At 42.2% G+C, this 18,299-nt stretch overlaps 1 long non-coding RNA gene across 1 annotated transcript in view; it reads right to left on the bottom strand.

Annotated features, from left to right (window-relative positions):
* Nucleotides 1–3,413: 3,413 nt before the first annotated feature.
* LOC143023079 (uncharacterized) overlaps nt 3,414–18,299 on the bottom strand; it is a 20,354-nt gene continuing 5,468 nt past the window's right edge. Inside the window, exon 2 of the long non-coding RNA XR_012966150.1 lies at nt 3,414–9,554. This is a non-coding gene — a long non-coding RNA (uncharacterized LOC143023079). The remainder of the gene's footprint in view (nt 9,555–18,299) is intronic.

Consider the following 18,299-nt stretch of genomic DNA (forward strand, 5'->3'; position numbering starts at 1 on the left):
AACCCTGAGTCCTCCAGGTTCACTTAACCGCTCTGAATGTCATCTTTTGGTGCGAGATCGAAACTGTGGTCACCAGCAGAAGCAGCTACAGACCCACCCCGGAAGCACTACCATCACCTAGACCAGGAGTTCTCAACCTTTTTCCTTATGTACCCCGTTCTTATGTATTGCTGTTCTTTAGCTTCCTAGAAATTCCATCACTAGTGGATAGAGCCCTAGTACATCCACTATCACTAGTTTTTTATTTGTGGCACTGTTTGTGAACCACGGTGGCCCACAAGGAACCATTGAACCATAGGTTAAGAACCACTGACCTTGACCACCCAACACAAAAGCGAGATATTGAAATGGAGCTGCCAAACTTACATTGGACACCCTGTCCCACTTCCTTGGCCCTGGCGCTTATCCGTTAACATCTTATGTGGGTATGAACCACGTTCCAGACTACGGCGCAGATCGTCCTCTAACTCTTGGAAAGTGCCATGTCCTTAGAGTGAATAGAATCCTGTGGTTGTGCTGTGTCAGGCCCTTGCGTGAATAAAGTCTCTTGTTTGTATTTTTAAGGCACGCCTTGCGTGAATATGTGTTGTGTATTATCATTAATGCCACTTGTGGAAAGAAATTTTGTATATATTTCATATGTATGTGTGTACATCCAAATGTATGTTATAAAACAAGCCACTGCGCAATACCCGTTTGTTGGGACGTTTCGAATACGTTTTGTCAGATGACGCCAAGCTCAGAAAACGTTACATAATTTAGCGCGAAATCATGTTCTTCTTTCCCATTAGTTAGAAGTAGTTGAACTACCTAGTTTAAGTATGTATTGACATCCAGGAAACGTAATCACGAATTTCCGGGCTATATAAGGCTAGGCAGAGAGCGACATAAAGAACCAGAGCGGAGACCCAAGCAGAGACAACAGAGATACAAGAGAAAGCTAAGAGACAAGAAAAGAAGAACCGAGAAAGAAAACTGAGAGCAGAGTGAAGACAAGAAAAGAAGTAGACGCCCACGGTTTATCTGAAAAATGCGTAGATTTGTCTTCTACATTCGTCGATTACGACAATTCAACTAAACAAGTCCTTTGGACCTCTACTATTGCACCACGTGATCTTCAAGTACCGAACCCGTGAATTGGCAATCTCCACGAGAAGTGCAAGCCTTCGCTTTTCCGAATTATTTTGGACATCCTCCAAACTCCTACTTGACTAAAGCTAAGTACGACTCTACACACACTCTCTCTTTCTCTGTTATTTCATCACTACGAGACACGAACATATCATCTACGTGTTCCCCAACAACCATAAATGTCTCCCCACTACTACCGGAGATAATCGCACGTGATTCTCTCCACAAATTACCTGTTCGTCCCGAGACATCAAGACCATTACGTACGATTGACGTTGGGCGCGTCCTCTATCACCTAAATCAAGACTGTCTGTCTACCACTCCAAGTTTGACGTACAAAGCCTAAAACTGAAACAAAATGATAATTGTTTAAGTACCCATGTAATTCATGAAACATATGTTTTATTTTTATGCTAAATGTGTATTGCTACAGTTTTCTTATTCTATGTCCATTTATGTTATTTTATTATTGTAAATAATAATTGATTTTAACGAAGAGTTTAATTATCCTGTCTGAACTCTCGTGCTAGCTGCGCAGTTTTTATTTTTTTTTTTTTTTTTTTGGGTCGCGACTAGCCTGGCCCACCATAGGTGGGTCGTGACAGAAAGCGAAACAATGAAATGGCATGGGCAATATCAACAGGGTGGAAAGTGCCAGCGCTACCCACCAGGTCTTTCAAACCATCCAAACTTTTGCTCTGAACAGCGACTCCACCGCCAAGCTCTCACTATGTGTCCACGTGACAGCTAATTCTGGTGTGCAGTACTGGTTACCTAACACATGTACAAGTGTTTGTTTTGCCATTTTGTTTTAGTAATATAGGTCATTATTCTTAACCCCCATAAGTCTAACTTTTTATAAAAAATCGTGCGTTTTAGTAAAATTATACTAACCGAAACTCGATCTCTTCCAATTCTCTTGATGCTAACATATCTGGTTGAGGCTTTGTAGATTGCCAAGTACACTGATCTTGGAGCAAGGATCATAACAATATCAAGTAATAACATATCACTAGTGTCAGAGGGGCGAGGGAAATGGTCCCCATACGGCTGATCGCTGGAAGCTGCCGGCCGTGGTGCAAATGGAAGCACTCACCCGACAAGCAGAAGGTCCAACGGCGTGATAGTTTTTTAGTTGATGCACCCTCAGTTCGAGTTTTACCTTCCACTGCTCGGGGGTTTATGGAGACTCATCTATGTGGTACTGGCGACCTTCACACGTGATATGAGACGCCTGAATATATATATATATATATATATATGTATATGAATATGTATATGTATATATATGTGTATATATATATGTATGCAAAGTAGACCACTTGGAAAAAGAAACTAACGAAGCAGAGCGCTCTCGTATATTACATCTTCAGTGCAACAAGTACATAGTGATAGGAATACATAGACATTATATACATGATACAAAGGGGACTAGGACAGTTTTGAATAAGCATACCGACCAATTACCCCCTAGAGAGCACTGAAGATGTAATATACGAAAGCGCTTTGCTTCGTTAGTTTCTTTTTCCAAGTGGTCTACTTTGCATAAGTGAACACACGTACCCGTGTTCTTATTAGCATATATATGTATATATATATATGGACTTCATCAGAGGAAGTCCTTTCAGGACGAAACGTTAGTAATAAAACTCCAACGGTTCCTGGTGCTTACCTCACCATCCTTCCACTCATATATATATATATATATATATATATATATATATATATATATATTCATATATATATATTCATATATATGTATAATATATATATATATATATATGTTTACAGTGTATGTACACATATATACAAATATGTGAGAGTTTATAAAAGGTTAATAAAATGGAACAATTGTAAATATACAATTTTATTGGGGCAAATTGCACAAGTCTGCCTGTAGCTCTGTATTTCCAGTCAAAACGAGTGAAGCAAACCGGGAAACGAAAAAAATATATATATATAAAAAATCAAATCAAATAAAATAAAATCTGACCCCGGAATCTCCTATGCCAATCTTCATTGTATAGATTCCCTGGTGCCAGACGATTTTAATACAACACCTGCATAATAAAAATGTCTGCCGACTGAAACACTACTATCTATACAGTGTGGCATAGTACTGACGGGGTTAACATGGGCTATGGCACCATCTGTCTGCAAGTGAGTGCCAGCGCTAAGGGGAAGGCTGGGATGGAATTGTCCTCAGGAGGGCGAATGGGTAGGAGAAGGATGCCTTTTTAATGCACATGAATATAAGAGGTAAAATGTATATGCTGTGTGTGTTTTTGTTTATTTGTTTCTGTGTGTGTGTGTGTGTGTGTGTGTGTGTGTGTGTGTGTGTGTGTGTGTGTGTGTGTGTGTGTGACAAATCAAATGGTGGTTTTTGTAGCTTTTGAATCCAGCAAGATTCTAAACCTAGTTAAAAGAGTTATATTTCTTCTAAACATTGAAGGTGATTAATCTCTTCCCACATACACAAACACGTATACGTGTATACATACATAATATATATATATATATATATATGTATATATATGTATATATATATATATATATATATATATATATATATATAACTATTAATGTATGATTGTTCACCTTGCATAGGTTATTGATGAGTGGGTTTTTTGAGGCATTTTGAGTTGCTCACTTCCCTTTTTTTTCGATTATTTGGGCAATTAATTTCGCTTCTTTTTTCGCCTCAAAGTACGATAAAGACGAAGTTACGCCATTACGAAATACGGAGGCATCTGCAATCAGATTATGAATTACTGGCGCATCTAGCAATCGACTGCGGAATACTGAGATACCTCACAACCAGGTTAACAAAAATAAAAGCAGAAGCCTCACGCAAACGATGGTGATATACAAAGGCACCTCACAACCAGGCATACCAACCCTTCCCATACGACACGACCCGCTGACACTCCATAAATTCCAAGTTCTTTAGAACTTGTGTTGACAAGTGTAGTTCTCCGCACTTCCGCCGTAAACAGTCAAACATTGGAGGAGAACGGGCATCAATGTGTTTGCTTACACCAGAGGCAAATCGCGTAAACACAGTGGAGGAACCTCAATATAGCGCACCTAAAGCGGGCCGTACACGATCAATATTATTGCACAATATTCTGTATTGTACAATATTATTGACTGTGCAGAAATGGTATTGAAGAGGTACACGTGTTGTACTGTGTATTTGAAGTCTTCAAGTATATTATCATTCTTCAGTACCATCCTTACACCGTCAAAAATATTGTACAATAAGAAATATTGCGCAATAATATTGAACCGTGTAGGGCCCGTGTAAGAGAGGACGGGAAGTACACCACGTCCGAATGTCGGTATTTCCTTACACAATTCACGACGGAAGTGAGGAAAGTGTCCGTGACGTCAACGGGCTTCTGTGTGCTTTAGCACGTGCAAGCGTGCGACGTGAACGTGCGGCTGTAAATCAACGCCGGAGTGATTGTTCACAATTCCCACTTGAACAGCTTTATATTATTTGGCAAATAATGAAATCGGCATTAAAGCGCTTTCTTACACTTGTATTTTGCTAAGCTCTTAATTGCATTCCGCTCATCTGAACAGATAATTAGAGGAAAAAACAAGGTATATATTAGTTAACATAAGTCCCGTAACTTATGCCTGAACGAGATAAATAACTAAAAAGAAGAGAAAAAATGAGATACGGGTTAACCTACACAAAATACTAGAATACTGAACCGAAAAAGAACGAAAAAAATGCAGACATAATGGGCACGAAGAAACCCTAAATCAACGGGAGCTCGATTTTTTTTTTTTTTTTTGGGGGGGGGAGGATGGGGGGGGGCGCAAAGGAACATACGGGGGGAGGGGAGAGGAATAGTGAGGCATTGCAACAGTTCTAATTTGAGGGTCTGTATATCATTTATGTACACACACTGGGGATACGACCTACTGAGGTTACCACCTGTAATCTACTGTCATACATAGTAACTTTAGTATAGGACCACTTAAAGGCCGCGACTTTGAAATAAGTCTTGACTTGTCGTCATGCAACGCATGAATCTTAAGGGCTTGCGTAGAAACTTCGGGCAATCCCTTTAAGTCCTTCCTCACGGTATAACACTTTAACTCCTACCCCGTTCCGCACACCGTCAGACGATTTTATTAGTCGTGGACAAAGCGAGGGCAGACCCCAGCCGCCTGACACGAAGGGCATGGTGTTGGTCACATTTTCTCACCCGCTTCAACTCTCTTAATAAAATTGCCTGCCGGCAGTGAGGGGGTTTATTTTCCAAAACATGACACAAGGTTAGCCTTGCGCTGACGCGATTTGAACTCGGGCTAACTTGTCCATCGATGAACTGCCGTACTCCAGAACTGTGACACTTTGGTGAACAGGACTTCGTGTATACGGATCTCCGTCCTTGCGTGTTTGTGTGTACACGTGTATTTACGTATGATTGCATGTGCACAAGTATTCCGCGTATTAAGCATACACGCGGGAAATGCTAATCCTTCGGTGTGACATGGTTATCCTACATCTTATATATTACAAATCACAATGGTTAACTTGCAAATAACCTCCCCACCTTGACTACAATCTCTTAAACCTAATCGTGAGTATGGCTGCATGAAAACAGAGAAAATATTCGCCGACTTATTTATAAACAGACTTCAACTCTTTAAAGAGAAAACGCAGCTGTTTGGTTAAGCGCCCCTATGGTTCAGTGTCTCACTGTACGGTTTATATTATGGCAAGCGCAAGATTTTATTTGACAGCCGCGTGGCGGCAGGTCCCGACCGATTGAGGCCTCGTTCTGGGCAAGGTTCTCGACCTCGTAACATCGTACAATCGACCTCGTACAAGGTTCTTGACCTCGTACAATCGCCGGGCGGGCGTTTGCCAAAATGAAATCTATACAGTATGTCACGAGGGTAAAGTGAGCGTCTTTTTAGTTCAGCCACTTCGTATCTTTACTGAGCCACTTAATATTTACTGAACACTTAGCATATTTATTGAACACTCAAACATAAGAAATGCCTTTTTTTGTTTCTCATTTTCCAGGACTAGAAAGAATTAGTTAAATGAATGGCAATTACCTCAAGCTAAAATAAGACACAAGAATGGAATCAAAGTTCCACACCAGAAATAGAAAATTAATTTTTCTATTTTAATGAAAATATTTGCACAGAGTTTTCATCTTAAGACGATTGCTAAAGAAAGCCACACCAAACGGTAGTACAAAAATCATACAAATACCTCAATTCGGTCAGAGCAAGGTCACTATATATAATTCTTAAAGCACAGGACCTAGAAAAAAATATAATATATTCCCCCTCAAAATATGGTCATTACCATCTGTAGACATAAAAAAATCGTCAAATTACAAAAAAGAAAAAGAACAGCAGAAGGGGACTCTACCGCTAGTGTACTGAAGAGTCGTATGAGGGGGCGTGGCTGAAAAAGAGAGAGAGAGAGAGAGAGAGAGAGAGAGAGAGAGAGAGAGAGAGAGAGAGAGAGAGAGAGAGAGAGAGAGAGAGAGAGAGAGAGAGAGAGAGAGAGAGAGAGGGGGGGGGGAGATAAAACAAAATGGAGAAGAGGATAGGGGACTAGTTAGGTTTTATGGTGCACAGATTGACCAGACCAGGAACGGCACCGGACCACAAAAAGAACATTCTCGAAGTTGTTGATGTTGTATTGTGTCTACCACCACTGCCAAGAACACATTTTCATTTCCTTGGAGTTCTTTATGGCGCTGGACTCCACCGACGCTGATATAAGTTTTGTCTAAATGCACAGAATTTCGACTGACATAATGAGATAAAAAAAAAAAAAAAAAAAAGCGTCAACTTTGAACTCTTCCAGTATTTTGTCCGGTAAACTTTCATCATAACCATCATCATTTACAATACCTATAGATTTGCTATTTTCACAATGGACGAACTCAAGTGTTTTGTGGACGTTATAGTAAAAGTTGACAAAGTTTCTTTATATACTTTTTTAACGTTAAGCGTTGGTGAATACACTGGTTCTTCTGAAGACGAACCGGGAACCAATCTTAGCTTTTCACACTTTCCACACAAGCATAAAAAATCCATTGCGTATGTGTTTACATTTGTGTGTATATACATATACATACATACATACAGGTTTATTATGTAGACGCGTATATCAATTACTAAATTACACACGCTTGCACGTTATAACTGACCTTATAAATAATACCGACATAAAGACAGACACATAATAAAATATGCAAAAATACAACACATGCTGAAAATTATAATAAACTATCATTACTACAATAAGTAACAGTTCTTGAAATCACATAATTTAACTCCCTCTTCTTTCTCTCTCTCTCTCTCTCCTTTTTCTTCGTTTTCTACCATTTTCATATCCTTTCGTTGTGTCCGCTCTGGTATCTAGCAGTCGAGCGTACTTCACTCCGTACCAATACTCTAGTCTTCCTGATGCGGTCGGGTGTACACACGCACACGATGTACAGAATACCTTTTTGTCGTCTGCACCCAATTCTACACCCTGACAATTTTATACATTGTGGACTCCTTTTCAATATATTAAGCATAAATGCAAATAGAGTGCGTACATAGATGGGTGCGTATGCATGAGTATATTCTTCATGGCCGTATGTGCACGCGTGTGTGTGTGAATCAACAAAAATGAATGTATGTACGTATGTATGTATGTATTAAGTGCACTACATATAAACGTCAAATAGTGGACATCTTACGGAGATCAACCCCCCTTTAATTACTGTGCTGCACTGTATTGCTCGTTACAGAATCCGAGCAGATTTTCAGCGTATTGAAGGTGGTTCCAAGATCCCGTTAAGGTTACGTTAATTCCCACCCTTCAGCTGAATAAAATTGCCTTGTGGCTGTCTAATATGACGTCACTACACTGCGCCCTATGGGTTGGGCATCTAGGAAGGCAGTGTCAACCGATGAGCAGGCTGTGTTCACAAACGCCAACCTATCTTAGGGTCAACACCTTAGACTGGAATCAAGAACATTATGTGGTTTCTGTGAGGTCCTAGAAAGATGTCACAGAATACCTTTGCCAGGGAATAACTTTGCAAATCATGACGTTATTTCTCTGTTGTGTTTTGTTGCCGATAATGGATTACCAGAGCATTCTCAGAGATTTGCTCCGAAGTGGAGCCATGGAGTTGGTAAAAGAAGAAATGAACGAGTGTTTATTAACAATAATAAGGGATGACCCATCCTGTTGAAAGGGACCAACATTCTTCTTTGGGTGGAGATTAGTCATCAATCACAAAAGAATGCTCCGTGACTCTGGTCCGTAGGGGGGTGTTACTAATGTTCCCAAAATACTGACTACTTGAAAATGATGCAGCCACCCAGTATTCCACACATGGTCTTTGTCATGGAATAACGTCACAAAATATTATATCCTTGTCACGGCATGAAGCCACAACTTATGACGTTTTCACGTAGTGACGTCATATTTCTGACGTCATTTCCAGGGAATGATGCCAAAGCTGGTGGCGCCATCAAAATAACATTACTATCATCAAGGTCATCTTGACCCTACCGGGTACCTGGCGGCCAGGTCACCCGAGAAACGGTGGTACAGTGTGCCACTTGGGCAAATGTTGTGTGGTCGTGACCGACCAATCGTCTTTGTCTTCTTTTTATTATTATTATTATTTCTTTCTTTTCACAAAGCCAATTCCAATTTTGTTCTTAATTAATTAGGCTCTTCGCTATGTTGACGCCCTTGACTGATTCGATTTCATTCTTGTGCCACAAGACGATTCCAATCAGCTGAGGGGGGGGGGAGAGAAGACTCGCGAGACAAAATGAGGTCTCGATAGGTCGACAGCCCACTTTGTCCGCTCTCTCTCAACAGCCGAATAAAATCCAGAATAAACTTTGTAGGTGGGGTCACTGTAGCCAAGTCAACGGCTATCAATAAATAGGCGAGCGGGTAGTGGCAACGACGCAGTTTTGCGGCGGCCACACACGCAGCAGTAGTGGTTAGTATTATTATAAAATTATTAGTAGTTGTAGTGATAGTAGAAATAGTAGTAGTAGTTATAGTTCAGAGTGCACGCGTGCGTTTGCCCAAGTACGTTTTAACCACTTAAGGCAAGTACGCTGTCGCAAGATTACAGAGACGTACGCAGTGGGCGTACAAGTACGCAACAACACGTGGGGTTCGAGAGCATTATGCTGTTGAACGTACGCTGCTGCAGGGGTGAAAGACATGTTGCAGGTGGCTGCATGCATCTGCAGGTGCACGTACGCATTTCCTAAGTGTGCGTACGCGTGTTCCAGCCGGGCGTGGAGAGTTGTGGCATACTTGCTACGTGTGTGTGTGTGATGTACGCCTTTTGCTAAACGGGGGCTGGGTTTGGTGGGCGGATGGGTTGGGACGGGCGTTTGGACGTCACCTGTAAAAAAAATAAGAGAAAAACAAAACCATCAGTAAAGCTGTATGCACTGATTCTTAAAATAATTACAACAATAATAATAATTATAATAAAAACAATAACAATTTTTTTTAGGTAAAAACAATGCAACTCCTTTCTGTTTTCCTCCAAATTTTGCTCATCCATCTCTCCCACAGGGCGATGGAGATCGTCCCATCCTTCTCTTTGTTCTGGAGGCCACAGTAATAATAGGATGACACACGACTTGGAAGAGATTAATTGAATTTGGACGGGTTAGAGCGTCGCTACATACGGCGGAGGTCGAGGTGACGGTGGTTCGAACCCTGCCGCCAGTGAGTTGGACCAAAGTCATGTGTAAGAGGATCGTAGATAAAGATAGACAAGTGAGGTAGAGGGGTAGTTGGTGAGGATTTAATTTTTATGAGTCGGGTGTTTGGTAAACAACAGTTCGTAGGCGAGTTGCACAAACTCGCCTAATGTTTACAAGCAGTCGCCGGGGACTCGATTTTATTTCTTCATGATTTTGCTGATGTATACAATATGTAAACCTAGTCAATGTACAGTGAATTCAAATTGCTTGAGTAAGCAGTATTGCATGCGAAGTTGTAACGACGGATCTGATTGAAGGGTGGAGAAAATCCAATTGGTTCACGATTGTAAGACCACGCCCTTAGGGGAGGTTCTTAAATCTAAAATTAAGGATTATTGGACTAAAGAAATCATCACGTCATTGCAGAAATTACCTAGGACACAAATTGAGTGTTCTCGAGGGGAGTCCTCTGGCGTACCTAAGATAATCACGTTGTAGAAGAATTCGTGAAGAAAATCAAGGAAAAATATCCACCGTTAATTTCCCCTCTCCTATACATAAGATAATAAGTGGAACTTGACTAAGTCGGAGATCGGAGGCACAGGACCTTTCGACTAAAATTGTTAGTGACTTTCATACGTAACAAAGAGAATGTTGAAAGGAAAGTACAAAGTGAAAGAGTTACTAAACGAAAGTAAAAGCACGAAAGAAAGACGGCAACAGAGTGGTGACAGACGTCACATCATGGCTCATTAAATTCCAGGGTACAAAGTCCTCTTTAAGGGGCACCGTCTTAGCCTTCTGATAGGGAGGAGTTCGCGACGTTAAACCGAATGACCTTCAGCCCTTCACTACCGATGGTGCGTCATGGGGATGAATAAAATTCCATGGCGACAGTCAATGAAGCAGGTGTCATGCCACCCGATACGAAATGCGTTTCAAACTGTTTCAATGGACCTGCGGATTCGGAGATTTTTTTTTTTTTTCTGTGGCCCCCGCCGAGCAATTTTATTCAACAGAGGAAACCTCCCGCTCTCTCTTAAAGATTAACGTAGTAAGCTTTGGGTAAAATCTGTGGCTACACTAAAAGAGTTCGAGAATTTTCCGTTCCTTAATTCATTATTGAAGATTATTGGGTTTTTATTTCCACACAACTTGTAAACATATATCTATTTTTCCAGTGTATCTAGCACGTTACACATATTTCCTATGTTCAACATAGCTACCCACTTATTCATTCTTTTATGTATTAATCTATTATTCTAACCTATCTTGTTATAAACCAGAAAGTATACTGCATCTATATTTCGTCGCCAATATTTCCCGAACGCTTCTACCGTTAAGGACAATATTGTGCTCATATCGAAGATCATAAAGGGGGTATGAGGTGAAGTGGTATGAGTCAGGCCCTGTTCACACTAGCGGTTTTAACCGAGCGGAAACCCCGACGGTATCGAATAGTCAATGAAAATCTGCGCGGTCGTACGTGGGCGTCTCCAATGACTTACAATGAATGAAATTTAACCGCAGCGGAGAAAAGCAGCAAGGCTGCGCCCAGCACTCCGCAAGCATTTACTAGCCACGCCCACCTTACACCTCCACCACCCATGCCACACTACTCACCGTCACCCCACACCTCATCAGCAAAGAGGAAATTGGAGATTTGCTACACATCACAACCATCAAACAAATGTTCGCGAAAATTTATTCCCCGTCCTGTAAAGTTTATGTTTTTGTTCTTTCTGTTGTAATATCTTCGGTTATGGATTTTTGTCATTTTTGTTTCATTTGAAAATAAACATCATGCTATTTATTTTCTAAAGAATTTTTTTTATAAAACCTGAATTTTACATCATTTTTTAATTATCCAGAAAAACAAATTAATAAAAAATCAGAGGTATTAGTTTAAAAATATATATTCAATAAGATTTGTTCCCCAGACTCTAAGCTTTCATTTCATACCAAGCTGAATGTGGAAGGATTTTCCATTAATTAGAGCTTCAATAGAGCTCACTTTATCTTCATTAAATATTCACTTTTGTTTGACTTTCTTCCTAAACACTGTATTTGCTATCAATTCTCTTTCAAGACACATCTCCACCATCAATTCTCCACTACGATTTTTACCTTGAACTTCATACTTCCCAACCACTCCCTAGCATTAAGGTCTCCCAATACAACTACATTGATTTTCTCCCTAATCCCTCTATGCACTCATTTAAATTTACCCGAAAAGCCTCCCTTTCCTCTACGCTCTTCTCACTACCAGGCCCATATGTACTTACAAAAACCCACATCTCCCTTCCCAGCTTCACTTTCATCCACATCAACCTTGATGAAACCTCCTTCCACTCCACTACACGTTTACTTATCTCTTCATTTACTAGTATAGCCACCCCTTCTCTCCCTCGTCCCCTCTTCACCCCTGAGTACCTCCCAGCTACACTCCCAAACTCACACTCGCCCTTCCCTTTCATTTTAGTTTCACTCAAAGCCAGCACATCCATCTCTCTTGTAACAAACATACTCCCTATCTCTTCCCTTTTAATCTCATCTGTACCACATCCACGCACATTAAAAGACCCAAACCTTAGGGTACTGGTTGGAAAACTCCCAGACCCTCTTATGCCTTTACCTTTTTAGGAATGTCCCCTTTGGGGCTACAAGTAGCAGGACTCCTAATCCCATCCCCCGTCTCGTTTTTTGTCGCCTCTTACGACAACAATACCCTGAGGAATTACACACTAATGTAAGGGGTATTTATACCTATATTCATTAAACACCTATTTGAAGAAAAAAATCACCTACTCTATAAAGTGATGCGACACTCCCTTAAGCGAGTCAATGCTGTTTCAAATCGTCGGTTAGATTAACAGGAAAAGGAGCATGACCGAACATGAGGTTTGAGTCTTTAGCTGATTTCCCGGATGTTCCTCCCAGATTTTTTTGGAAGAAGTTTTGTAGTGTGGACCAGAGAATGAGATACAGATCTAATACGGTATCGATGCTACATCCCGAGCTGACTTGTCAACTTATTCTTTGTCAGTAACGCCGACAGGAGATGATACCAGGAAAAGGACACTGATTTGAAGCACGAGAAAATTGCAATGAACCATGAGTAAATTTCTTGTATCAATAGATGGAGGGAATGGAGGTTGGAAAGAGTTTCTTGGGTGCTGCAAGAGTTAAAGATGACTATAAAGGAAGAGAAAGGGGAGAATAAAAATAAGCTGTAATGCGGGAAGAAGAGCACAGTTCGACGATAAAGACTGAAGCTGACGGGAAGGAGAAATCTAGATACTGTTTCAGTAGGAGATACAGATTCATAGCCTACTCCACGTAACTGTAGATGGCGGAAGAATAAAAAGATGATCAGAAAACTGTCAGATGATGTCAGATGGTGTTTGGATTTGCAACAACATAGCAAGACGTACAGGAGGGTGTAGAGAGTAAGCAACTAGGAAACCCAGGTAAGTGTTGTGACTGGGAGGGCATTGCCAGTTATTTCTAGGGTGGAGAAGGCGTTTGGTGTGGGCAGGGGAGGGGGGAGTTCCCATACAAGAACTCTATCGTCGACGTACAACCTGGCGTCAACTTCAGGAGGAGAACGTATAACTATAATCCCAACGGCTAAAGTAATGATGAGGACGCTGAGAACCCTTCCTAGAAGGACTCCTTCTGAGTATGTCGGGAGGGGGAGGACATGGACGTGCGCACATGCACTCAGAAAGTTCTGTGGGATAAAAACTGAGACATGAAGATGGATAAGGCTCTACGGAAGTTAACGTTGGTACCATCACTGCCAGGCTTTGTCACGCGTTTTTCTAATTCCAAAAAGTATATAAAAACATGCAGATTGTTTGCAAATGAATGTACACCATTGTTTCCGTTTGCAATAAAATGTGGTACTACAGCCAGCGCGAAAGGCAGATTGAAGGAACGATAGGAAGGAGTGGTGTTCCAGTCCTCAGGAAAGTCGCAATTCTTCCCCTAAGAGTTAATAAAGACAATCTATGAGATCGACAGTACGATATCTATTTGGAGAAATCCTATTTTTTTCAGTTTGGAGGAAGTAAGACTGCTTTTCTCTAAAAGGTGGGGAAAGGCACCTTCAACCCATACTTGCATGAATAGGTTCAATATAAAGAATACTGCCATTGGGTGCAAGTGCCGTATCACATCAATGTGTTCGTTGTTCGATCTGTTTTTCGACAGTTGGGGATAGAAGAGCAAAATTCTACTTCTGCGATCAGCCGATTATGGTCTGGAGAGATGTAGGGGGTACAGACAGGTAGAGAATGGAATTCGAGAGCATTAAGATGTGGATGGCGTTGAGGTTGAAATTAGGGTCTTTGAAGTTAAATGATCTACAACAGGGGTTCTCATTAGGGGTGAAATTCACCCCCAGGGGGGAATTTTGGGATTTCTGGGGGTGATTTGTGACCACAGTCAGCTTACGGGGTGAGGAAAGCAATTATAGGTTTTGGCCTATCTGGCCTGTCACCTGGGCTGGATTTATACTAATTTGGGAAAAATATATACTAATTTGGAAAAAATAAAAGGGTTTTTAGTAATATTTGCATATTATTTAGAATGCACCTTTTGAAACAGACAATCTTGGAAAGGAGGGGGGAATGACATTCTGACAAATGGTGAAAGGGGTGAATGGGCTAAGTAAGGCTGAGAACCCCTGATCTACAAGGTAGGTTAGAGTAGACTGTTGAGAAGCTTTCAACTGTTTTGGGGAATATGTAATGGTGAATGGTAGATTTTCCCATTTGCGTGGAAGAGAGACAACTGGTGTGGTGGGAAGGAGGACATCTGAGGGGTGTGAAGAGAAGAGGGAAGTGGCAGCTGTGGTGTAGGCCTGGTATTACAGATCATTCAAAACTAAGCAAGTCGAGTGTTTATAGATATAGGTCATTGGAAGTACAAGGAAGAGTATCAAAAATTCGATAAGTAGAAATATTGTACTGTACAGGTAATATCCTTGGGAACAGTAGCACGCCGAAGGGATGGGGTCATACAAATGTTATGGATTTAAAGAGGATTATAGGAAGGAGAGATGGCAGAAGTTAAACTAAATAAGCATTCTTCTTTGAATGGGGATTAATTTCCAGTCACAAAAGAGTGAGGCGTGACTCTGATTTCCTAAAACAATTGCACGGATTTATGGGATTAAGGGGAGAGAAGGAGTGAGACGTCTACTTCGTGAGGATGTGATGGCGGCTTCCCAAAGGGTCGGGCGTTTAAGACCCTTAGTAGAGGGCAGGGGGAACTGTGAAAGGACATCAAGTAGTATTTTTGAAGGGATGTCTTCTAAATTGGGAAGATATAGAGAGATGGTAAGTGAGGAATGTAAGAAAGGTTTGGTTGTAATGGCCTGAAAGGGGTATGGACCGGAGGTGATGAGTGGTAAAGATATGTGAGGATTACTTCATCGGCGATAATCAGCGCTTCTGTCTTTGGAGGACAACGTTGTACCGAGGAGGTGGCATCAACGTTGGTAAAGGAGGGGTTCACAGAGAGCAGTAGAAAGGCGCGATGGTAGAAAAAAGTGATCAACACTTTTTATCATTATTAAAATAAAAGAGAGCGTAGGTGAGGATGGAATAAAGAAATAATGACGCAGTGAGTGCGCAGTACACAAACGTTCTATTTCACTCCAGCATTACGTTGTGAAAAGCGTTCATTCCAAGTGTTCCAAGTGAAGTGCAGTGCTACCTGCGGAAGCCAAGGGACTGGTCCCTCCCCAGCGTTATTGCGGACTATATCGATGTCCCCACCTCAGTAGTTTATCAGATAGGAAAGTATAAGATCATGTGAGGCTTTCTACCCATATTTCTATAACGGAGAGTTTATAACCAAAGTATACTACCAGGAATAATCTACGGATTTTTTTTTTTTATAATTTTATTACGCTCAAAGAGCGGCAAGCCTACTACATATCAAATTAACTATTTACATGAGAATCATGGCTCACAGGACATGCTGTTCGACTGAGGCGGCAATTTGTAGACAAGAACAAATTTCCAGAGGTTGGGACACAAATTTACGGATGAGATTTGGGAACTGACGTAGGCGTTGGAGACAAAGTAAAGGAGTGCACAGAGGAGAATGGAGAGATAAGAGGTTGGAATAACGCTGAGACAGAGAGCAAGTTGGGAGAAAGAGAGCAGACTGGAGTGAGAGCTATCATCGTGGAGGCTTTGGTAAAAGAGATGAAGAGGAACTGGTCAACTAAGTTAGAGCGATCGACTGATGAGCGATGGAGTAAGTGTTTTACTGAGTGGATGCCGCGATATGGGAAGTGTGCAAGAGGGAGACCAGACAGGTGGAGAAACGAGATTGAGAAGTTTGCAGGAGTGACGTGGCAGAGGTTGGTGCAGTCGTGTGAATCACGGAATGCCATGAAAGAGGCCTTTGGAGTCAGGATAGCTGATTGACTGATTGACCTACCACGCGACACCAGGCACGCAAGACCACTACCATGGGGGCTGCAGAGACTTCAGGCAATGTGTAACTCCTCAGTACCTCGATAAGAAGCGACGTCAACGGAATGCGCGAGCTTAGAGGCAACAGTATCGGCAGGAAGAACGAGAGGAGGAAGCCAAATTACGGAGGGAAGAGTTGAAGGAACTGCCGACGGCCGTGTCAGGCCAGCAGTTAACAGTGACGTCATCAGGGGGACGTCCCCCCCCCCGCCTACTACACCCAGCCCATCACCGACCTCTCCCGGCATCATAGTCCACCGATATCATCCACAACGGGACAATTATTCTCTCCATGCTACTACCGGGCACGGGTGCTCACGTGACGATAAATATGGCCCTAAACACCTCAGCAGCTACGATGAATCCAGGCATACAACGGCTGGCTCACCTACGATGCCAGGCCTCGGACAGGTGCTGGCAGAGGTCAGGGCGAATGACAAGAGAGCGAAAACGTGGATGGACGAGAAGGAAGACCAGCCCCACTGCTGTCATACCAAGCTTGTCTGGACTTGGCGTGGCCGCTTCCCACAGCCTATTTCACAGGTGACGCACGTGAGTAGTTCGTACGACCGCCGCCGCGAAGAGTAATTGCGAGGCAAGACTTCTTCCTGGCCCGCGGCGTTGTGCCTCACTCACCCTCGTCCCTTAATCCGGATTCGCCTCCTGCCCACACCATCACTAGAGGAATTTGCGTTGTTAAGTAGGAGAATGAAGTTAGTGTCAGTGGGAGAAATGTTTGACAGTCGCCAAATAAACTATCACTCGCAGGAGCTGCTTCACGCTTGGCATCAACGTATGTAAGAGTCGAATGCTGGGAACCATGGCGAAATAAGGAAGCAGCAGTTGCTTTTCTTGAGCCTGATTCCGACTCCCACTTCAAGAGCTTTCCACCCTCTTCCTGGGCAGGAGACGATATGGATAGGACTGCAAGACCTCCACAACATTCATAACAAATGGGAAAAAATCAACCCCTAGAGGAAGGTTGGAGAAAGGAGAGAGAGAGAGAGAGAATGAGGGAGAGAGAGAGAGAATGAGAGAGAGAGAGAGAGAGAGAGAGAGAGAGAGAGAGAGAGAGAGAGAGAGAGAGAGAGAGAGAGAGAGAGAGAGAGAGAGAGAGAGAGAGAGAGAGAGAGAGAGAGAGAGTGAGAGTGAGAAGGGAGGGTGAGAGAGGTGAGAAAAAGTGAGAGAGCGGTAGACAGGGGCAGACAAAGGGAGACAAGGAAATGGGAAGTGAGGGGGAAAGAGAGAGAGAGGGAGAGATTGATGGAGAGATAAAAAGATAGAGCGAGAGATGGAGATAGATAGACAGAAAGAGATTGAGGAGAGTGGAAGAGAAAAACAGATAAATACATACATACATACATACACAGATAAATGGGTTGGGAGACTATGAGATAAAGGGAGAAAGAGAGAGAAAGAGAAAGAGAGAGAGAGAGAGAGAAAATAGTGTGCGAGTGTAAGGTGGACGAGACAGATAGTGTCATATTTCTCATGCAGAACCGGATGATCATCCAAGCGGCGAGTGGCAAGTACGTGGACAGATCCGTGAGAACCTCAAGGATTGTGTGGTTCCTCTCCTTCCGCTGGCAGCGCCGGGGACCCTTCCTCCTCTAGCAGGAGGGACCTAGGGTCGGTTACACTTCAGCCCATTCGAACTCAAATCCCAATATCGGGTATGGTAACCCGAACCCGACGTGTTATGGTACAATGTTTCCACGGCAGGTAAGTATTAAAGTTATTGCTTACTTGATTTATAAAGGACAAAAAAGGTAAATTTCTGATAAAAAAAAAAGGACAACTCATATGACCTATCTATGGGTAATGTTATGACCTTACACGCACACACACACCCAACTCCCCGCCCACGAGAGTTGGAGTAACGACTCGAAGCTCAGCGATACTGAAATTATTTCAGCCCTGGGCAAGATTCGAACCCGGACC

This window comes from Oratosquilla oratoria, unplaced genomic scaffold (genome assembly GCF_046742065.1).
Source record: "Oratosquilla oratoria isolate Oo_2021 unplaced genomic scaffold, ASM4674206v1 SCAFFOLD314, whole genome shotgun sequence".
NCBI classification, from domain to species: Eukaryota; Metazoa; Arthropoda; class Malacostraca; order Stomatopoda; family Squillidae; genus Oratosquilla; species Oratosquilla oratoria.